This window comes from Hypanus sabinus (assembly GCF_030144855.1).
Source record: "Hypanus sabinus isolate sHypSab1 chromosome X1 unlocalized genomic scaffold, sHypSab1.hap1 SUPER_X1_unloc_2, whole genome shotgun sequence".
NCBI lineage: Eukaryota > Metazoa > Chordata > Chondrichthyes > Myliobatiformes > Dasyatidae > Hypanus > Hypanus sabinus.
In genome coordinates, this window is record NW_026778968.1 from 437,935 (window position 1) to 461,989 (window position 24,055).

Here is a 24,055-nt window from a genome sequence, read left to right on the forward strand (position 1 = left end):
CTGCAATCTTCGACAATCCTCTACACTGTCTACATTACCACCAACTTTTGTGTCATCTGCAAACTTGCCAACCCACCCTTCTACCCCCACATCCAGGTCATTAATAAAAATCACAAAAAGTAGAGGTCCCAGAACAGATCCTTGTGGGATACCACGAATCACAACTCTCCAATCTGAATGTACTCCCTCCACCATGACCCTCTGCCTTCTGCAGGCAAGCAAATTTACTCAAACTTCCCTGGATCCCATGCCTTCTGACTTTCTGAATAAGCCTACCATGTGGAACCTTGTCAAATGCTTACTAAAATCCATGTAGATCACGTCCACTGCACTACCCTCATCTATATGCCTGGTCACCTCCTCAAAGAACTCTATCAGGCTTGTTAGGCATGATCTGCCCTTCACAAAGCCATGCTGACTGTCCCTGATCAGACCATGATTCTCTAAATGCCCATAGATCCTATCTCTAAGAATCTTTTCCAACAGCTTTCCCACCACAGACGTAAGACTCACTGGTCTGTAATTACCTGGACTATCCCTACTACCTTTTTTGAAAAAGGGGACAACATTCGCCTCCCTCCAGTCCTCCGGTACCATTCCCATGGACAACGAGGACATAAAGATCCTAGCCAGAGGTTCATCAATCTCTTCCCTCACGTCGTGGAGCAGCCTGGGAAGTATTCCGTCAGGCCCCGGGGATTTATCCATCCTAATGTATTTTAACAACTCCAACATGTCCTCTCCCTTAATATCAACATGCTCCAGAACATCAACCTCACTCATATGGTCCTCACCGTCATCAAGTTCCCTCTCAGTGGTGAATACCGAAGAGAAGTATTCATTGAGGACCTCGCTCACTTCCACAGCCTCCAGGCACATCTTCCCACTTTTATCTCTAATCAGTCCTACCTTCACTCCTGTCATCCTTTTGTTCTTCACGTAATTGAAGAATGCCTTGGGGTTTTCCTTTACCCTACTCACCAAGGCCTTCTCATGCCCCCTTCTTGCTCTTCTCAGCCCCTTCTTAAGCTCCTTTCTTGCTACCCTATATTCCTCAGTAGACCCATCTGATCCTTGCTTCCTAAACCTCATGTATGCTGCCTTCTTCCGCTTGACTAGATTTTCCACTTCACTTGTCACCCATGGTTCCTTCACCCTACCATTCTTTATCTTCCTCACTGGGACAAATTTATCCCTAACATCCTACAAGAGATCCTTAAACATTGTCCACATGTCCATAGTACATTTCCCTGCAAAAACATCATCCCAATTCACACCCATAAGTTCCAGCCTTATAACATAATTTGCCCTTCCCCAGTTAAAAATGTTCCTGTCCTATCTGATTCTATCCTTTTCCATGATAACGTTAAAGGCCAGGGAGTGGTGATCACTGTGATAACCCTCTGACAGATTGTGATCTGACCCGGTTCGTTACCTAATACATTCTAGTATGAAATTCCCCCTAGTTGGCCTGTCAACATTCTGTGACAGGAATCCATCCTGGACACACTTAACAAACTCTGCCCCATCTAAACCCTTGGAACTAATCAAGTGCCAATCAATATTAGGGAAGTTAAAGTCACCCATGATAACAACCCTGGTATTTTTGCACCTTTCCAAAATCTGCCTCCCAATCTGCTCCTCGGTATCTCTGTGGCTACCAAGGGGCCTATAGAATACCCCCAGTAGAGTAACTGCTCTCTTCCTGTTCCTGACTTTCACCCATACTGACTCAAAAGAGGATCCTGCTACATTACCCACCCTTTCTGCAGCTGTAATAGTATCCCTGACCAGTAATGCCACCCCTCCTCCCTTTCCCCCCTCTCTATCCCTTTTAAAGCACTGAAATCCGGGAATATTGAGAATCCATTCCTGCCCTGGTGCCAGCCAAGTCTCCGTAATGGCCGCTATGTCATAATTCCATGTATGTATCCAAGCTCTCAGTTCATCACCTTTGTTCCTGATGCTTCTTGCTTTGAAGTACACACACTTTAGCCCTTCTACCTTACTACCTTTACAGCCTTTATTCTGCTTATCTTTTTTCAAAGCCTCTGTATATGATAGATCTGGCTTTATTCCATGCTCTTCTTTCATTGCTCTATCACTCCGGGTCCCATCCCCCTTGCAAATTAGTTTAAACCCTCCTGAACTGATGCACCATCAATAACTCTCGGAGACGTGAGGTGAAGTGTAGGTTTTTATTTGCTGGAATAGAGCAGTCAGCAGCAAGAGATCCCCACACAACATCCTGGAGACTGAGGGTGGAGCCGTGCCTCCAACCACCTTTATACAGGGGCCTGTGGGAGGAGCCACGGGATCAGTCAGCGGTGGGGGGGGGGGGAGCGTGTCCAGATAGGTAATGTAGTTCACTACACGAACCGTTCTAGCAAACCTATCTGCAAGGATATTGCTCCCCCTCGAGTTCAGGTGCAACCAATCCAATCTGTACAGGTCCCACCTTCCCCAGAAGAGATCCCAATGATCCAAAAATCTAAAACCCTGCCCCCTGGACCAACTCCTCAGCCACGCATTCAACTGCCATCTCCTCCAATTCTTACCATCATTATCACGTAGCACTGGCAGCAATCCTGAGAACACCACCCTGAGGTCCTGTTCTTCAGCCTTCTGCCTAGTTCCGGAAATTCACACTTCAGGACCTCATCCCTCTTCCTGCCTATGTCACTGGACCAAAATGTGTCAAGACTTCTGGTTGCTTTCCCTCTCGTACCAGGATGTCATGCACCTGGTCAGAGACATCCCGGACCCGGGCACCAGGGAGGCAACAAACCACGCGGGTTTCCTTCTCACATCCACAAAATCTCCTGTCTGCTCCCCTGACTATAGAGTCTCCAATGACAACAGCTCTTCTCTTCTCCGTCCCACCCTTCTGCACCACAGGGTCAGACTCAGTGCCACCGTGGCTCGCATATGGTCGGTCATCCTCAGCAACAGCGCCCAGGATGGTGAACTTATTATTCAGGGGAATGGCTACAGGGGTGCTCTGCACTACCTGTCTACTCTCCTTCACTTTCCTCCCTCGGACTGTCACCCAACGACCTGCTTCCGGCAGCCTACCTCCCTGTAGCTCTCATCTATGACGGCCTCATTTTCCCTTATGAGTCGAAGGTCATCCAGCTGCTGCTCCAGATTCCTCACACAGTCTTCCAGATCGCCCAGCCGCAAGCAATTCTGGCAGATGTGACTCTGCGGGAGAGGGGAGTTCCCTCAATACTGCCACATCTCACAGGAGAGGCACATCACCGTCTCAGGAGGCATTGTAAAATCTAAATGGGAACCAGCTCATCCTCAACCTTTCCTCGTCGAAGCCTCTCGAGTCAAAGCCACTCACTCACTGGCCCACTCACTCACTGGCCACTTTCCACGCATATTTACAGGCTGAAGGACAGCTTCTAATCCACTGTTACCATAGAACACTACGGCACAGTACAGGCCCTTCAGCCCTCCAGGTGGTGCCGACCCATATAATCCTTTAAAAAAAAGTACTAAACCCACACTACCCCATAACCCTCATTTTCTTTCATCCATGAGCCTGTCCAAGAGGTTCTTAAGTACCCCTAATGTTTTAGCCTCCACCACCATCCCTGGCAAGTCATTCCAGGCACTCACAACCCTCTGTGTAAAAAAACATACCCCTGATGTCTTTCCTAAACTTCCCTCCCTTAATTTTGTACATATGCCATCTAGTGTTTGCTATTGGTGCCCTGGGAAACAGGTACTGACTATCCACCCTATCTATGCCTCTCATAATCTTGTAGACCTCTATCAAGTCCCTTCTCATTCTTCTATGCTCCAAAGAGAAAAATCCCAGCTCTGCTAACCTTGCTTCATATGACTTGTTCCCCAAACCATCCAACATCCTGGTAAATCTCCTCTGCACCCTCTCCATAGCTTCCACATCCTTCCTATAATGAGGTGACCAGAATTGAACACAATACTCTTAAGTGTGGTCTCACCAGAGATTTGTAGAGTTGCAACATGATCTCTCTACTCTTGAACTCAATCCCCCTGTTAATGAAGCCTAGCATCCCATAGGCCTTCTTAACTACCCTATCAATCTGTGCAGCAACCTTGAGGGATGTATGGATTTGAACCCCCAAGGTCCCTTTGTTCATTCACACTCTTAATTAACTGACCACTAATCCTGTACTCAGTCTTCTGGTTTGTCCTTCCAAAATGCACCACCTCACATTTGTCCGGATTGAACTCCAACTACCATTTTTCTACCCAACTCTGCAGCCTGTCTATATCCTCTTGTAACCTTCGACCACCTATAGCTCCATCCACAACTCATCCAATCTTCATGTCATCCACAAATTTACTCACCTATCCTTCTGCCTCTACATCCAGGTCATTTATAAAAAATAGGAAATATGATAGAGCTAAGTTGAGTGGGAGGACAGATGATTGGGAAGTTTTTAAGGAACAACAGAACTTAACTAAAAAGACAATACGGGGAGAAAAAATGAGGTACGGGTACGAACGCAAGCTAGCCAGGAATATAAAGGAAGATAACAAAAGCTTTTTTAGGTATGTGAAGAGAAAGAAGATAGTTAAGAACAATGTTGGGCCCTTGAAGAATGAATTGGGTGAAACTATTATGGGAAACAGAGAAATGGCAGAAGAATTTAATGAGTACTTTAGATCTGTTTTCACTAAGGAAGACACAAGCAATCTCCCAGATGTATGGATGGGCCAAGGACATAGGGTAACAGAGGAAATGAAACAGATTGACATTCGGAAGGAAACGGTGATGAGAAGATCGATGGGACTGAAGCCTGACAAATCCCCAGGTCCAGATGGTCTGCACCCTAGGCTACTAAAAGAGGTGGTCCTGGAAATTGCGGATGCATTGGTAATCATTTTCCAATGTTCCTTAGATTCAGGATCAGTTCCTGAGGATTGGAGAATTGCTAATGTTATCCCTCTTTGTAAAAAAGGAGGGAGGGAGAAAACAGAGAACTATCGACCTGTCAGCCTGACATCGGTGGTGGGAAAGATGCTAGAGTCCATTATTAAGGATGAAATTGTGGCATATCTAGTTAGCAGTGATAGGATTGGGCTGAGCCAGCATGGATTTACCAAGGACAAATCATGCTTGTCTAATCTGTTGGAGTTTTTCGAGGATGTAACCTGGAAGTTAGACGGGGCAGATCCAGTGGATGTAGTGTACCTCGATTTTCAGAAGGCATTTGATAAGGTCCCACATAGGAGATTGGTGGGTAAAATCAAAGCTCATGGCATTGGGGGGAAGGCATTGACATGGATAGAAAACTGGTTGGCAGATAGAAAGCAAAGGGTAACGGTGAATGGGTGTTTCTCGGAATGGCAGGTGGTGACTAGTGGGGTGCCACAGGGCTCGGTATTGGGACCACAGCTGTTTACCATTTACGTTAACGATTTGGATGAAGGCATAAAAAATAACATCAGCAAATTTGCTGATGATACTAAGCTGGGTGGCAGTGTGACATGTGATGAGGATGTTAGGAGAATTCAGGGTGACTTAGATAGGCTGGGTGAGTGGGCAGATACTTGGCAGATGGTGTTTAATGTGAATAAGTGTGAGGTTATCCACTTTGGGAGTAAGAACAGGAAGGCAGATTATTATCTGAACGGTGTAGAGTTGGGTAAGGGAGAAATACACAGAGATCTCGGAGTCCTTGTTCATCAGTCACTGAAGGTGAATGAGCAAGTGCAGCAGGCAGTGAAGAAGGCTAATGGAATGTTGGCCTTTATTACAAAGGGAATTGAGTACAAGAGCAAGGAAATCCTCTTGCTCTTTTTTTGTACAGAGCCCTGGTGAGACCACACCTGGAGTATTGTGTACAGTTTTGGTCTCCAGGGTTAAGGAAGGACATCCTGGCTGTAGAGGAAGTGCAGCGTAGATTCACGAGGTTAATTCCTGGGATGTCTGGACTGTCTTACGCAGAAAGGTTAGAGAGACTGGGCTTGTACACGCTGGAATTAAGGAGATTGAGATGGGATCTGATTGAAACATATAAGATTATTAAGAGATTGGACAAGATAGAGGCAGGAAATATGTTCCAGATGCTGGGAGAGTCCAGTACCAGAGGGCATGGTTTGAGAATAAGGGGTAGGTCATTTAGGACAGAGTTAAGGAAAAACTTCTTCCCCCAGAGAGTTGTGGGGGTCTGGAATGCACTGCCTCGGAAGGTAGTGGAGGCTAATTCTCTGGATGCTTTCAAGAAGGAGCTAGATAGGTATCTTATGGATAGGGGAATCAAGGGATATGGGGACAAGGCAGGAACAGGGTATTGATAGTAATTGATCAGCCATTATCTCAAAATGGCGGTGTAGGCTCGAAGGGCCGAATGGTCTACTTCTGCACCTATTGTTTATTGTCTATCTTCAGGGAGTGGTATCTCAGAAAAGTAGCGTCCAATATTAAGGACCTCCAGCACCCAGGGCATGCCTTTTCTCACTGTTACCATCAGGTAGGAGGTACAGAAGCCTGAAGGCACACACTCAGAGATTCAGTAACAGCTTCTTCCCCTCCACCATCCGATTCCTAAATGGACATTGAACCCTTGGATACTACCTCACTTTTTTAAATGTATATTATTTTGTTTTTTTGCATGATTTTTCATCAATTCAATACGTGTACTATAAATGATTTACCTATTGATTTATTATTATTATTATTATTTTATTATTTCTCTTCTATATTATATATTGCATCGAACTGCTGCTGCTAAGTTAACAAATTTCACATCACATTCCAGTGATAATAAACCTGATTTTGATGATGCTCCGTTTCCAGAACCTGCAGAATCCCGTGTCTTTTCTATCTGCTTTGTACTTTGACACTTGACACACGGAATACCCGTTAATTTTTTAGTGCATTGCTGCGTAAGGTAGTTGTTGAGTGCTTAGCGAACATTGACGGGTTCTGAACCCCAACCAATGATTACTGCACAAACAAATACAGCAAGGAAATAAGGCGAGGGCTGGCAACGGCACGCACAAGCGCTACCAGACACTGGGACATCTGGAAAGATAGCTCTGTGAGCACTGACACCTTGTCAGGAGTCTTGTCTGGCCAGTAACCCGATATGGCTGTGAAACGTGGATTCTGGAAGCAGCTGATGAAAAGTAGACAGCATTGGAGATGTGGATCCTTATTGAAAGGCGATCCAACAATTTCATCCTAGAAAAGACTGGCACGAAGCCAATACTTCTGGGAACCGTTGTCCAAAGGAAACCTCGCCAGTTTGGACACATCTCAAGAACTTGAAGGCAGAGTAGAAGGAATTAGACAGAGGACAACATCAGGAAGTGGACCGGCCTCACCGCCAGAGATGATCGCGGCGGGAGAAAGCGGCCGCCGAGGGACGAGCGGAGCCCAACTCAGGACGGTAACGCGGCCAGGCGCACAAATACGCATGCGTGCGGATCCCAGCTTGTTCCCGGTTATCGCGCATGCGTGCGGATCCCAGCTTGTTCCCGGATATCGCGCATGCGCTCAGTCGACAAGGAGGCACGGAATGATCGGCCGCAGGTAGGAGCGTGGCTTCGGTCGGCGGGGAGGTTAGTCACACGGGCGTCCAAACGCGACGGAGATTTGCGGCACTTTGTGCTGTCCAGCCACCCTGCGGGTGCCGGTCCTTTCCCTCCTCCTCGGCCCGACGATTCGTCCCCGGGCCCTGGGGAGATTTTCCGCCGATGAACCAAGGCGCTGGCACCATTTCAGCGGCGCATGCGCATCGCTGGGTTCTTGGTTGACAGGTGCGTTTCTTGTTCGTAGCGACTTCTGGGAAGAAAGGCAGCCATAGGTGAAATTACCAGCGTTTTCCCCGTTTGCAAGCACAGGCGGAGGAAATGCAAGCGGATAGATCTTCTAAACACTGTCGAGCTCTTAAGAAAGTAAGAAATAGGAGGAGGAGTAGGCCATCTGGCCAGTTGAGCCTGCTCTGTCATTCAATAAGATCATGGCTGATCTGGCCATGGACTTATTTCCACCTACCTGCCTTTTCCCCATAACCCTTAATCCCCCTACAATGCAAAAATGTACTCAACCTTGTCTTAAATATGGAAGAGAATTCCATGGATTCACCACCTTGGGAAAAGCAGTTCCTCCTCATCTCCGTCCCAAAATCTACTCCCCCGAATCTTGAGGCTACGTCCCCTAGTTCTAGTCTCTCCTACCAGAGGAAACAACTTTCCTGCCTCTGTCTTATCTATCATAATTATCTTTTCATAATTTTATATGCTTCTGTACAATCTCCTCTCATTCTTCTGAATTACAGTGAGAACACACCCAGGTGACTCAACCTCTCCTCATGGTCTAACCTCCTCACCTCTGGAAGTAACCCAGTGATTCTCCTCTGCACTGCCTCCAAAGCCAGTATATCCTTCCTCAAGTATGGGGACCAGAACTGCACGCAGAACTCCAGGTGTGTCCTCGCCAGTACCCTGTACAGTTGCAGCATAACCTCTCTGCTCTTAAATTCAATTTTTCTAGCAGTGAAGGCCAACACTTTATTTGCCTTCTTGATAGCCTGCTGCACTTGCAAACCAACCTTTTGTGATGCATGCACAAGCGCTCAGCAACATGCTGCAATTTTTTTTTACTATTTAAATAATTCTCTGCTCTTCCAACTTGCCTTCCATTGTGGATGACCTCACATTTACCAACATTGTACTCCATCTGCCAGATCTCCCACTCACTTAACTTATTTACATCTCTCTGCAGACTCTCTATCTCTTCTGCACACTTTCCTTTTTCATTCTATTTAGTATTATCAGCAAACTTAGATAAACTACACTGGGTCCGCTCTTTTAGATTGTTAATGTATATCATGAACTGCTGTGGGCCCAGCACCCACCCCCATAGCACACCGCTCACCACTGATTGACAGCCAGAGTAACACCCATCTATCCCAACTCTGCTTTCTGTTAGCCAATCCTCTATCCATGCTAAAACATCACCCCCAACTCTATGCATCCTTAGCTTATGGATAAGACTTTTATACGGGACCTCCAGCTATCCAAGCATTAGGATCTCGGGACAGAAATACAGTTCTCAGTTAATCTCAGATGATGAGTTTACCTTTCAGTTAATGAAAATGTTAATTAGTGCAGCATGGGGGAGGGGAGGAAAAAAAAGCAAAATCCTCCCATCAGCTTTAGTTCTTGAGAAACTAACCATTGTTCTTCCTCATTAATCAAACAAATATCCCCAATGATTTGCTCTTTGAACTGTCCGTGGCAATGGATTCCAGAGGTTCCTCTATGTGCATGAGATGTTTTGACATGGGGGTAAAAATACCGGCAGTCTTCCATATTTGTATCTCTCGTAATGCAAATCAAGCTCTATCAGATCTCCCCTCAGCCTCTTCCACTCCAGAGAAAACAACCCAGGTTTGTCTGAACTCTCCTTGCACATTAGCTCATGACTGTGTTCCAGATAACATCCTGGTGAACCTCTTCTGGACCCTCTGCAATGTATCAGTATTACTTTGGGAAAAAGGGAACGATAGAGCCAAAGGTGATTGGAATGACACACTAGCAGGATGACAGCATGGCAGCAATGGCTGGAGTTTCTGAGGCCAATGCAGAAGGCACAGGATAGATCCATCTCAAAGACGAAAAAGTATTCTAAAGAGAGGATGAGGCAATCATGGCTGACAAGGGAAGTCAAAGTCAGCACGAAAAGAAAAGGGAGTGCTGAGAATATAGCGATTGGGAAGCTTTACAAACCAATGAAAGCCAACTCAAAAAGCAATAGGAAGACAAAATGTGAAATACGAAGGTAAGCTAGTGTATAACATAAAAGAGGGTGCCTTTTTTTATTTTTCGGAGATATAAAGAGTAGAGTCAAAAGTAGACATTGAAGGTGATGGTGATTTATACTGGTGAGGTTGTAATGGGGAAAAAAGGAAGGATGAGCAAACTAAGTACGAATTTTGCCAGCAGAACGCAAAAGTTGCAATCACTAACGTCCTTCAACACCTGAATTGCCGAAGGTGGATGTCACCTGGACCAGATGGGCAACAACCTGTATGAGACTTTAGTGGTGAACTTTAAAGAATCAGTAGCTTCTGAAAAATCGTCACTCTACTCTTAAGAAGGGAGGGAGGTAAAAGACAGGAAATTAAAGGTCTCCAGCAGCAGAGGGATCTGGACAAGCTGGAAAAAATGGCAGATGGAGTTTAATACAGACAAGTGTGAGGTATTGCACTTTGGAAGGTCAAACCAAGGTAGAACATACAAGGTAAATGGTAGGGCACTGAGGAATGCAGTAGAACAGAGGGACCTATTCAGGTACAAAATTCCCCAAAAGTGATGTCACAGGTAGATAGGGTAGTAAAGAGAGCTTTTGGTACATTGGCCTTTATAAATCAAAGTATTGAGTATTAGAGTTGGAATGTTATGGCGAGGTTGTATAAGGCATTGGTGAGGCCGAATTTGGAGTATTGTGTGCAGTTTTGGTCACCGAATTGCAGGAAGGATATTAATAAGGTTGAAAGAGTGCAGAGAAGGTTTACAAGGATGTTGCCGGGACATGAGAAACTGAGTTACAGAGAAAGGTTGAATAGGTTAGGACTTTATTCCCTGGAGCATAGAAGAATGAGGGGAGATGATAGAGGTATATAAAATTATGATGTGTACAGATAGAGTGAATGCAAGCAGGCTTTTTCCACTGAGAGGGGAGAAAAAATTAGAGGACATGGGTTAAGGTTGAAAGGGGAAAAGTTTAAAGGGAACATTGGGGAGAGGGGCTTCTTCACACAGAGAGTGGTGGAAGTGTGGAATGAGCTGCCAGATGAAGTGGTAAATGCGGGCTTACTTTTAACATTTAAGAAAAACTTGGACAGGTACATGGATGAGAGGTGTATAGAGGCTGGGTGCAGGTCAGTGGGACTGGGCAGAAAAATGGTTCAGCACAGCCAAGAAGGGCCAAAAGACCTGTTTCTGTGCTGTAATGTACTATGGTTGGCAAGATGTTAGAGTCCATTTTTAAAGATAAACTGTAGGGGTATGGGGGAGGCACACAATAAAATAGGCCAGTCAGCATGGTTTACTTAAGGGACTTCTTCAGGGAATAATGGCAGGATAAACTTGGGTTTTCATAAAGCTTTTGATAAGATACCGCATATGAGGTCACTAAACAAGATAAGAGCCCATGGTATTGCAGGAAATATACCAGCATGGCTAGACTATTGGCTGACTGAGGAGACAGAGTGGAAATAAAGGGCCATTTCTGGTTGGCTGCCATTGATCTGGTGTTTAGCAGGGGTTGATGTTGAATCTGATATTCTCCACACTACTTATTAGTGATGACATTGGTCAGAACACATTTGGAGTACTATGAGGATTTTTAGGTCCTTATCCAAGAAAGGATATGCTGGCATCGGAGAGCTTGATGACTCTAGACCTGTACTTGCTGAGTTCAGAAGAATGAGGAGGAATCTTGTTAAGAACCATCAAATGTTCTAAAATTTAAGAAAGAACGAAAGAACGAACCATCAAATATTGAAATGTGGAAAGGATGTTTCCTTTTGTGGGGAAGTCTAGGACCAGAGGGCACTGCATTAGAATATACCCATTTAGAACAGAGAAGAGGAGGAATTTCTTTACCCAGAGGGTGGTGAATCTATAGAATTCATTGCCAGATATTGGGGGCAAGACTTTGGATAAAGTTAAAGCAGAGGCTGATAAGTTATTCCTCCAAGAGAACCACTGTTGTAGCAATTTTTGGGGTTAGCAGATAACTTTGGCCACCAGGCTTCAGATCTGAATTGTAGATTTGATTGTAATGCATTTCTGAACAAGAGGTTCACAGACCATGAAACAGGCACTTACCTGATGGTCCAGTCGACATTTCATTGCATGGATGCAAGAGTGGTAAACACTTGTGTTGGGTGTGATGGTGGGAAGATTGTAAATATAAATTTGTTTGACCTGATCTGAATCTTCTTTGATCTTTAGCACAAATAATGTGTGTAGTGCTGTGCATAGGCAGACCTTTTGACTGAAAGCATCTCCATAAAATGTTTGCTTTATCTTCTGTTGTCGAATAAGAAGCTGCTTCAAATCTGTCAGTACTTTACTCTGGTGACTTCACTCAGGCAACAACAGATAAGGAGCAAATGTTTCCTAGAGCGAGGAACTTCAGGACCAGAGAATAGAGGACACCCATTTAGAAAAGAGAAGGGGTAGAACTTCTTTACCCAGAGGGCGGTCAATCTGTGGAATTCACTGCCACAGACAGCTGAGGGCAAGATTTTTGGTATAGTTAGAGTGAAAGCTGATTCTTCCTTGGCATTTGTGCCTCAGTGACCCATAGAGTAATGTTGGCTGGAGTCAGGCCTTATGCTTTGTCTGCTAGTTGGGTCAGGCATGCCTAACTGGTCAAAGAGTAGAGGCCAGACTAAATGTGGTTTGTATTCTGTAAACCTCTCCAACCCTACTCCTATTCCCATCTCAAAAAAACCTCACAAATCCCAACAGCCCTCCCCATTTCGGTAAATCCCTCTGACCCTTGCATCCCTCCCCATCTCTTAATCCCCTCCGACCCCAATAGCCTTGCCCATCTCTCAAAACCCCTTCGACCCCTGCACCCTCCCCATCTCTGTAAACCACTTCAACCCCTACACCCTCCCCATCTCTCAAAACCCCTTCGACTGCTACACCCTCCCCATCTCTCAAAACCCCTTCGACTCCTGCACCCTCCCCATCTCTCAAAACCCTTTCGACTCCTACACCCTCCCCATCTCTCAAAACCCCTTCGACTCCTACACCCTCCCCATCTCTCAAAACCCTTTCGACTCCTACACCCTCCCCATCTCTCAAAACCCCTTCGACTGCTACACTCCCCATCTCTCAAAACCCCTTCGACTGCTACACCCTCCCCATCTCTCAAAACCCCTTCGACTGCTACACCCTCCCCATCTCTCAAAACCCCTTCGACTCCTACACCCTCCCCATCTCTCAAAACCCTTTCGACTCCTACACCCTCCCCATCTCTCAAAACCCCTTCTACACCCTCCCCATCTCTCAAAACCCTTTCGACTCCTACACCCTCCCCATCTCTCAAAACCCTTTCGACTCCTACACCCTCCCCATCTCTCAAAACTCCTTCGACCCCTGCACCCTCCCCATCTCTCAAAATCCCTTCGACCCCTACACCTTCCCCATCTCTCAAAACTCCTTCGACTCCTACACCCTCCCCATCTCTCAAAACCCTTTCGACTGCTACACCCTCCCCATCTCTCAAAACCCTTTTGACTCCTACACCCTCCCCATCTCTCAAAACCCCTTCGACCCCTGCACCCTCCCCCTCTCAAAACCCCTTCGACTCCTACACCCTCCCCATCTCTCAAAATCCCTTCGACCCCCACTCCTTCCCCATCTCTCAAAACCCCTTCGACCCCTACACCCTTCCCCATCTCTGTAAGCCTCTCCAATCCCAACCCTCAACTCTGAACCTCTCCGATCCCTACATCCCTCCCCAACTCTCAAAAGCCTCCCCATCTCCATAAACACCTCCAACCCCAACAGATTCCCCATGTCTATATACCACTCCAACCCTCTCCTCTGTACACCCCACCAATCCCAGCATCCCGCCCTTCTCTGTAAACCACTCTAAATTCTTCCCCTCTATAAACCACTCCAATCCCTACACTTCTCCACATCTCTGTAAGCATGTCCAACTACTGTACCCCTCCCCAGCTCTGTAAACCCCTTCAATGACTACAAAGCTGCTCATCTCTGTAAACCCCTTCAATGACCCTACAACCCCTCATCTCATAACCTGTCTGACCCCTACACACCCCCATCTCTCAAAACCCCACCAATCCCGACACCCCTCCTCATCGTTGTAAACCCCTCCAACTACTACACCTCTCCCCATCTCTGTAAAACCCCTACATCTCTCCCCGTCTATGTAAACACCAACAAACCCAACAACCTTCCCCATCTCTGTAAACCCATACGACCCTACACCCCACTTATCTCATAACCTCTCTGACCCCTACTCACCTCGCCATCTCTCAAAACCTCTCCAACCACTACACCCATCCCCATGTGTAAACCCCTCCAACCCTGACAGTCCTCCCATCTCTGTAAACCCCTCCAACCACTACACCCATCCCCATGTGTAAACCCCTCCAACCCTGACAGTCCTCCCATCTCTGTAAACCTCTCCAACCACTGCACCCCCAACTCTAAACTGCGCTGAACTCTACACCCCTCCCCATCTCTTTAAACAATTCCATTTCTTCAGCAGTTTGATCGTAGCAAGACTGCTCAAGCACGTGGACGTCAGCCAGTGAGAAGAGTCGCAGCAGGAGGAGGAGCGAGGGGCTCGGGAGAGCGCTGAGTACTGGGAAGCAGCTGAGGTGAGTGTGCTTTAAAAGGAGCGTGGAGGGCAACTGAAGGGTTAAACAGTGTTGATTAGAGGGGAGTGAGTACTTGAGGTAATTGGCAGGGACATATAAAAGGAGGGTAACTGAAGAGGAGTGGCCAGTGTGTGAGTGGCTCAGGGTAGGAGTAGAGCTTTGAGGCTTTGGCTCGAGAGGCTTCGGCGAGCAGAGACCGAGGACGAGCTTGCTCCCAGTGAGGTAAGGCCGGGTAAGTTCTTTTAATTAATTAACAGGAGTAGGTAATGGAGGCAGCAGTTAGGGCAGTCGAGTGCTCCGTTTGCAGTATGTGGGAAGTCAGGGATAGCACAGTTGTCCCTGTTGATTACACCTGTAAAAGGTGCATCCAGCTGCAGCTCCTGACAAACCGAGTTAGAAAACTTCGGATCATTTGTGAGGCAGAGGCAGAAATAGACAGGAGTTTCAGGGAGACAGTCACCCCTAAAAGACAGGAGGTAGGTAGCTGGGTGATTCAGGAGAGGGAAGGGGAATAGATAGAAAGAGCAGAGCACCCTGTGACCGTTCCCATCAATAATAAGTATACTGTTTTGGATACTGTTGGTGGGGACAACCTACCAGGGACAAGTTGCAGTGGTCGTGTCTCTGGCACCGAGACTGGACCCTCAGCTCAGAAGGGAAGGAGGGAAAAGAAGAGATCAGTAGTGATAGGGGATTCAATAGCTAGAGGGACAGATAAGAGGTTCTGTGGGAGAGATTGAGAATCCCGGATGGTCTGTTGCCTCCCTGGTGCCAGGGTTTGCGATATCTCGGATAGAGTTCTTGGTATTCTCAGGAGGGAGGGTGAGCAGCCAGATGTCGTGGTCCGTGTAGGGACCAATGACTTGGATAGGAAGGAGGAGGAGGTCATGCAAAGAGAGTTTAGGGAGTTAGGTGCAAAGTCGAAGGACAGGACCTACAGGGTTGTGATCCCAGGATTGCTACCTGTGCCACATGCTAGTGAGGCTAGAAATAGGAAGACGTGGCTAAGGAGATTGTGCAGGAGGAAGGGCTTCATGTTTCTGGACACTTGGGCTTTGTTCCAGGGAAGGTGGGACCTGTTCTGATGGGAAGGTTTGCACCTGAACTGGAGGGGGACTAACATCCTTGTGGGTAGATTAGCTTGTGCTGCTCCAGAGGGTTTAAACTAGATTTGCAGGGGGAGGGGAACCAGAGTGTTAGAGCAGGTAGTGAAGTGGAGGAGGATAACGGTCATGCGAGGACTGCATGTTTAGACAGAAAACAAAGATGTGTATGTGATAGAACTGTTCTCAGGTGCATCTATTTCAATGCAGGGGGTATTGTAGATAAGGCAGATGAGCTTTGGGTGTGGATTGGCACATGGGATTGCTATTAGTGAGATTCGGTTGCAGGAGGGGCAGGACTGGCAGCTTAATGTTCCGGGGTTCCGTTGTTTCAGACATGATAGGGGGAGGAGTGGCATTCCTAGTCAGGGAAAGTAATACTTTAATACTTAATACTTTATTGTCACCAAACAATTGATACTAGAGCGTACAATTATCACAGTGATATTTGTTTCTGCGCTTCGCACTCCCTGAAGTACAAATCGAAGTAAATATAATAAAAATTTAAATTATAAATCATAATTAGAAAATAGGAATGGGAAAGTAAGGTAGTGCTAGTCAGGTCCGGATATTTGGAAGGTATGGCCCAGATCAGGGTCAGGATCTGTTCAGCAGTCTTATCACAGTTGGAAAGAAGCTGTTCATAAATCTAGCCGTACGAATCTTCAACCTCCGGAACCTTCTGGAGGGAAGTGGGACAAATAGTGTGTTGGCTGGGTGGTTCTTGTCCTTGATTATCCTGGCAGCGCTGCTCTGACAGCATGTGGTGTAAAGTGAGTCCAAGGGTATCACTGCTGTGCGTAGACAAGCACTCCTGGCTATCCTGTCTACAGAGGCAACATAGGAGGAGCTGAGGAACAAGAAAGGTGTGACCACACTAATAGGGTTGTATTATAGACTGCCCAATAGGGAGAGTTGGAGGAGCAAATCTGTAGAGAGATAGCAGATCGATGTAAGAAACAGAAAGTTCTAATAGGGGATTTTAACTTTCCACGGATTCTAGATGTTTTTGTAAAAAATGACTATAATGTCATTAGTTTCAAGTTAATTATAGATAAGGATAGGTCTGGTTCTCAAGTTGAGGTTCTAAATTGGCGAAGGGCCAATTTTGTGGAAATGAGAAAGGATCTAGGAAGAGTGGATTGGGATAAGTTGTTTACTGGCAAGGATGTGTTCAGTGAGTGGAAGGCCTTCAAAGGCGACATTTTGAGAGTGCAGAGTTTGCATGTTCCTGCCAGGATTAAAGGCAAAGTTAGCAGGCATAGGGAACTTTGGTTTTCAAGGGATATTGGCAATCTGGTTTAGAAAAATAGGGAGATGTATAGCAGGTATAGGCAACAAGGAACAAATGAGGTACTCGAAGGGTATAGAAAATGTAAGAAAATACTAAAGAAGGAAATCAGGAAGGCAAAAAGAAGACGTAAGGTTGCTTTGGCAGATAACGTGAAGGTAAACCCGAAGGATTTCTACAAGTATATTAAGAGTAAAAGGATAGAAAGGGACAAAATTGGTCCCCTAGAAGATCATAGTGGTCATCTATGTGTGGAGCCTCATGAGATGGGGGTGATCTTAAACAGTTTTTTGCCTCAGTATTTACTCAGGAAACTGGCATAGCGTATATGGAAGGAAGTGAAATAAGCAGTAGTGTCATGGAACATATAGAGATTAAAGAGGAGGAGGTGCTTGCTGCCTTACAGCAAATAAAGGTAGATAAAACCCCGGGCCTGTCATGATATTTCCTCGGACCTTGAGAGAGACTAGTGTAGAAATTGCAGGGGCCCTCGCAGAAATATTTAAAATATCCTTAGCCACAGGTGTGATGCTGGAGGATTGGAGGGTAGCTCTTGTTGTTCCGTTGTTTAAAAAAGCCTCCAAAAGTAAACCAGGTAATTACAGGCCAGTGAGCTTGACATCAGTAGTATGTAAATTATTGGAAGGGGTTCTGAGAGATTGGATATATTTGGACAGCCAAGGGCTGATTAAAGATAGTCAGCATGGCTTTATGCATGGTAGATCGTGTTTAACGAATCTTGTAGAGTTTTTCGAGGAGGTTACCAAGAAAGTAGATGAAGAAAAGGCTGTGGATGTTGTATACATGGACTTTAGTAAGGCATTTGACAAGGTTCCACATGGGAGGTTAGTTCAGAAGGTACAGACACTCGGTATCCATGGAGAGGTTGTAAACTGGATTCGAAATTGGCGGTGTGGGAGAAGACAGAGTGGTAGTGGATGATTGCTTCTCAGACTGGAGGACTGTGGCTAGTGGTATACCTCACGGATCTGTGCTGGGACCAATTTTGTTTGTTGATCTAGATGATAATGTGGTAAATTGGATCAGCAAGTTTGCAGATGACATTAAGATTGGAGGTGTTGTGGACAGCGTGGAAGGCTTTCAAAGCTTGCAGAGGGATCTGGACTGACTGGAAAAATGGGCCAGAAAATGGCAGATAGAATTTAATGCAGACAAGTGTGAGGTGTTGCATTTTGGAAGGACAAATCAAGGTAAGACATACACAGTAAATGGTAGGGCACTGAGGAGCGCGGAGGAACAAAGGGATCTGGAAGTTCAGATACATAATTCCCTGAAAGTGGCGTCACATGTAGACAGGGTTGTAACGAAGGCATTTGGCATCCTGGCATTCATAAATCAAAGTATTGAGTATAGGAGTTGGGATGTTATGGTGAGATTGTATAAGACATTGGTGAGGCCAAATTTGGAGTATTGTGCGCAGTTCTGGTCAGTTAACTATAGGAAGGATATCGGTAAGATTGGAAGTGTGCAGAGAAGATTTACTAGGATGTTGCCGGGTCTTCAGGAGTTGAGTTACAGGGAAAGATTGAACAGGTTAGGACTTTATTCCTTGGAGCGTAGAAGAATGGGGAGATTTGATAGAGGTTTACAAAATTATAAGGGGTATAGACAGAGTAAATGCGAGTAGGCTCCACTTAGATTAGGAGAGAGAAATATAAGAGGTCATGGCTTTAGGGTGAAGGGGGAAAGGTGTTAGGGGAACTTCTTTATATCAGAGTGGTGGGAGTATGGAACGAGCTGCCATCTGACGTGTTAAATGTGGGCTCACTCTTAAGTTTTAAGAATAAATTAGGTAGATACATGGATGGGAGCGGTCTGGAGGGTTATGGATTGGGTACAAGTCAATGGGACTAGTGGAATAAAGTTTTGGCACAGACTAGAAGGACTGAATAGCCTGTTTTCTGTAGTGTTCTATGGTTCTAAAAGGAGATAGCTTTATAGAGTGGGCTATGGAGTAGAGGGAGACAGTAGGAAGGCTTTGGCTCAGCGGGTCAAGGTGAGTTAGGTTATCTGTGTAGATTACATACAGGAAGAATGTGTGAGAGGCCAGCGTTCTGTGATCAGTGTCAGATGTGGGAAGCCCGGGAGACTCTCAGCTTCCCATACGGCCACATCTGCACCAGTTGCGTTGACATGCAGCTCCTTAGGGACCATGTTAGGGAACTGGAGATGCAGCTCGATGACCTTCGTCTGGTCAAGGAAAGTGAGGTGAAAGATAGGAGCTGTAGGCAGTTGGTCACAGCCTGGAGAGTCAAATAAGTGGGTAACAGTCAGGAGAGGTGTAGCATCCGTACCCCCAATTTACCCCCCCCCCCCCCCCCGTTAACCTAGCGTGAACTGCCATCGCCCGCCAATAGTGCAGTACTTCGGTGTAAATACAGTGTAATGGCACCCCCCCCCCATACATACAAGTACCAGACAATACACCAAAGGCGAGTAAATAATTGCAACTTTATAGTTATTTCTTAGTGATGGGATGGTAGAAACTGATAACCTAAAGGAGCCAAATCAGCAAGTTTATCAGTTTGTGCACATAATATTTTAATATGTTGGAGCTCACACCTCTGGTTCCATCCACAACCTTCCAAGCCTTCAGCTGCCGTCCAAACCACCAACGTCCAGTATCTGCTGCCCTGGAACCACTGTCCGCTCCCCACATGTCCGTCTTCCTCACTTGCCTCCAGAAAAAGCTTGCGAACTCCTGTTCAGCTCACACGTACAAGATAGCATAATAATTCTCCATTGGTTAGTTCCCCCTTTTCTGCAATTATAACCCAAACATAATTGCAGAAACAGAAACCCAATATAGCATTAAGTAACATTACAGAGAAGCCGTTTTGTTAGCCTGAACAGTTAACAACACAGTTACTGGTACTGAGAGCCCTACATAGGGAAGGGAGGAATCAGAGGATAGAGACTGTACCCTTTGACAATAAGTACTCCTGCATGAGTACTGTTGGGGATGGGGGAATGGCCTACCTGGGGGAAGCAACAGTGGCTGTGCCTCTGGGACATGGTCTGCCCCTATGGCTCAGAAGGGTAGGGAATAGAAGAACATGGCAGCAGTGGTAGTGGGTTATAGTTAGGGGGTCAGACAGGCTGTTTATGCAGGAAAGGAACACGGATGGTAGTTTGCCTCCCAGGAACCAGATCAGAGATGTTTCTGATCGCGTCAATGATATCCTAAAGTGGGAAGGGGAACAGCCAGAGGTTGTGGTACATAATGGTATCAATGACATCTCGGTAGTAATTTCGGGATGACTGCCTGTGCCACATGACAATGAGATCAGGAATAGAATTAGGTGGAGGATAAATGCATGGCTGAGGGTTTGAAGCTGGGGGGGGGAGGGGGCGCAGGGATTCATATTCAGAAAACATAGAAAATCTACAGCACCATACAGGCCCTTTGGCCCACAAAGTTGTGCCGAACATGTCCCTACCTTAGAAATTACTAGGGTTACCCATAGCCCTCTGTTATTCTAAGCTCCTTGTACCTATCCAAAAGCTTCTTAAAAGACCCTGTTGTATTGGCCTCCACCACCATTGCCGGCAGCCCATTCCGCGCAGTCGCCACTCTCTGAGTAAAAAAAAACAACTTACCCCTGACATCTCCACTGTACCTACTCCCAAACACCTTAAACCTGTGCCCTCTTGTGGCAGCCATTTCAGCCCTGGGAAAAATCCACACCATCAATACCTCTCATCATCTTATACACCTCATCAGGTCACCTCTCATCCTCCGTCGCTCCGAGGAGAAAAGGCCGAGTTCACTCAACCTGTCTTCATAAGGCATGCCCCCCCCCACCCTCCAATCCAGGAAACATCCTTGTAAATCTCATCTGCACCCTTTCTATGGCTTCCACGTCCTTCCTGTTGTGGGGTGACACAGAAATGAGCAGAGTACTCCAAGTGGGGTCCTATATAGTTGCAACATTACCTTTTGGCTCCTAAATTCAATTCCACGATTGATGAAGGCCAATACAGCATATGTCTTCTTAACCACAGAGTCAACCTGCACAGCTGCTTTGAGCGTCTCATGAACTTGGACCCCAAGTTCCCTCTGATCCTCCACACTGCCAGGAGTCTTACCATTAATACAATATTCTGCCATCATATTTGACCTACCAAAATGAACCACTTCACACTTACTCCATCTGCCACTTCTCAGCCCAGTTATGCATCTTATCAATGTCCTGCTGTAACCTCCGACAGCCCTCCACACTATCCACAACACACCCCCCCCCCCACTTCCTTATGCAGGTCATTTATAAAAATCATTAAGAATAAGGGTCCCAGAACAGATCCCTGAGGTACACCACTGGTCACTGAACTCCATAAAGGATATGACGTGTCTACAACCACTCTTTGCCTTCTGTGGGCAAGCCAGTTCTGGATCCACAAAGCAATATCCCCTTGGATCCCATGCCTCCTTTGATTTCTAGATCATTGAGATCTCTTTTAGGGCAAGAGTGACCTGTACAAAAAGGATGGGTTGCACTTGAATCCTAGGGAGACCAATATCCTAGTGGAGAGATTTGGAAAGACTATTGGGGACAGTTTAAACTAGGATTGCTGGGGCTTCAAACTGAACCAAACTGAAGAGATGGAGGAAGAGGTGGTTAGCTCACAAATAGAGAAAGCTTGGAGACAATGTAAGAGGGAGAATAGGCAGGTGATAGAGAAGGGACGTGCTCAGACTGTTAAGTACCCCATAATTGAGTGTCAGACCAGCAAAGATAGAAGTGTCCGTTGGAGTCTGGCGGTACTATATTCAAAAGTGTTTATTAGTAAAATAAGCAAAACAATACCAATAATGCAAATATACATATAACACAAGTTAGCAGTAATAAACCTAAAAGTGTAGGAATAATAATCAGCAATAATAAACAAGCTCTATCGATGTCTAGGGGTAAATGAATTGTCATAGAAAAGTATAAGGTTCAGTTCAGTTCAGTTCATGAGTGCTGAGGTAGTTATGCTTGTTGTGTTGTAATTGTTGGAGAGAGAGAGAGCGAGAGATTAAGCAGCTGCAGTCAGCAAACCTTCCTGTTGCCTTTTGATTCCGTTACACCGTTGTTGTGGTGGTCATTCAGCTATGACCCCTCCATCCTTCTGCTAGACCGTTCTTCTGTGGTGGACTCGTCACTTTGGCATGAGTGGATACAAGCACAAGTCCCCACTGGCCCTGCTGTAACACTGTGAGTTTTACTGACCAATCTCCTGGTTCGGTCTCTGAAGCCCCCCACCTTTCCTGTGGGTTCCAACACTCAATCAGTGTCCACTGGTGTGTCTGAAGGGTGTCTCTCCAGACCTGTCTTTTTATCCCCACTCAAGGGGTCTCAGCTATCCATCAATTCTGAATGACTGTGTCCATCAAATCAGGCCACTCCTGCTGTCTCCTGAGGAATGTTAACGAGCAAAGTAACGTCCTTGTAGTGTAAGTAAATAATCCAGGAAAAGTCATAATAAATCAACAGTCCCTCTCTCTCTCTTATCTGTAGCGAATGTTCGTGCCTGTGTTTCGTCTCTCTCTATCATGAGCAGCATAACAACAGCAATAGTTCGTAGTTCTCGGGGGGAGGGGAATGGTTAACACTGCACCCCATTGTCCATCAGGTCTGTTCATCACTCATAACACCCCCATCCTTCTGGAAATTTTCACCAAGGTGAAAATTATCTAATAAAGCATATTACTGAATTACAGAGTTTAACTAAATATAGAAGTGGTCTTAACTACAATACAGATACATTTTCAAATTAACATCTGGATAGACAATCAGCAATTACATTGTCACTCCCCTTTACATATTGTATCTTAATATCGAATTCCTGTAACAACAGACTCCAACTTAGTAACCTCCTATTTTTATTTTTCATGTTAGCCAAAAATACCAAGGGATTGTGGTCAGTATAAATAATTAATGGTCTCTGTGCAGAACAAATGTAGACCTCAAAATGCTGTATTGCCAAGATAAGTGCCAACAATTCTTTTTCCACAGTGGAGTAATTTCTCTGATGCACATTGAACTTTCGAGAGAAATACACCATGGGGTGTTCCACCCCATCCCCTGCTTTCTGCAATAGGACTGCCCCTGCAGCCTCATCACTTGCATCAGTTGCCAGGGAGAAAGGTTTCAAAAGGTCAGGTGCTTTTAACACAGGGTGATGGCACAGTATGGTTTTCAACTTCTCAAAAGCTTCCTGACAAGGACTGCTCCACTTAAATTTTTCCTCCTTCCGTAGGAGTTTTGTAAAGCGGGAGGGCAATATCCACAAAGTTCTTACAAAATTTAATAGTACCCCACCATGCTCAAAAACCTTCTCAATGCCCTCTTATTTGTTGGGGCAGGAATCTCGGAAATAGCCTGCACAGGAGCCAACTACCCCTGTCCTACCACATACCCCAGGTACGTGATCGTGGCATGGCCAGACTCACTCTTTGCGAGGTTCACTGTGAGATGGGCTGCAGACATTCGTTTAAACAGCTTCTCCACAGCCTCAAGGTGTTCATCCCATGTATCACTCCAGACCACTACATCGTCAATATAAGCTTTTGTGTTTGTTAACTCTCTAATCACTGCGTCATTCATTCTCTGAAATGTCCCTGGAGCATTTTTCATTCCAAATGGCAACACATTGTATTCATAGAACCCTGATGGTGTGACAAAGGCTGAAATTTCTCGAGCCCTGTCAGTTAAAGGAACACACCAGTATCCCTTTAGCAGGTCAATCTTAGTGATGTATCTTGCTTTACCCACTTTATCAGTACAATCATCCACCCTGGGGATAGGATAAGCATCTGTTTGTGTGATGGCATTCACCTTTCTGTAATCTGTACAGAATCTTATACTACTGTCCGGCTTCGGTACAACCACGCATGGAGATGCCCATGCAGACGAAGATTCACAAATAATACCAGCAGCTAGCATATGCTCAATTTCTTTTTCCACTAGCTTGCTCTTTTCCAAATTCATCCGATAAGGGGATTGTTTAATCGGCTGGGCTGAGGTAACAATAACATCATGCTCTGTTACTTTGCACCTCCTGGGAATATCTGGGCATAAATCTGCATGCCGGTTAATTAGCTGTGTCAGCTGCTCTCTTTGTGCAGGCTCCAAATGACTGACCTTATCAGCAAAGTTGGCCAAAATAACAGTGTTCTCTAGTCTGGTGGGTACTATGCTTATCTTTTCAAAATGCTCAGGCCCTTCCTTATCAATCCTTTCTGCCTCATCGGTCTTCGCGACAACACCGACCAC

General features: G+C 45.8%; 1 protein-coding gene across 8 annotated transcripts in view; it reads left to right on the forward strand.

Annotated features, from left to right (window-relative positions):
• The first annotated feature begins 7,497 nt into the window (after positions 1 to 7,497).
• The window catches only part of LOC132385628 (zinc finger protein ZFP2-like), a 29,658-nt gene continuing 13,100 nt past the window's right edge, over positions 7,498 to 24,055 (forward strand). Inside the window, exons 1-3 of one of the 8 annotated variants that reach the window (XM_059957801.1) lie at positions 7,498 to 7,537; positions 8,286 to 8,432; positions 14,267 to 14,381. The gene's annotated coding sequence lies outside the window, so the exon portion shown is untranslated. Of the gene's footprint in view, positions 7,567 to 7,595; positions 7,765 to 8,285; positions 8,433 to 14,266; positions 14,382 to 24,055 lie in introns of those variants that run through there. The other 7 variants (XM_059957800.1, XM_059957802.1, XM_059957798.1 and 4 more) reach the window with 7 other exon arrangements.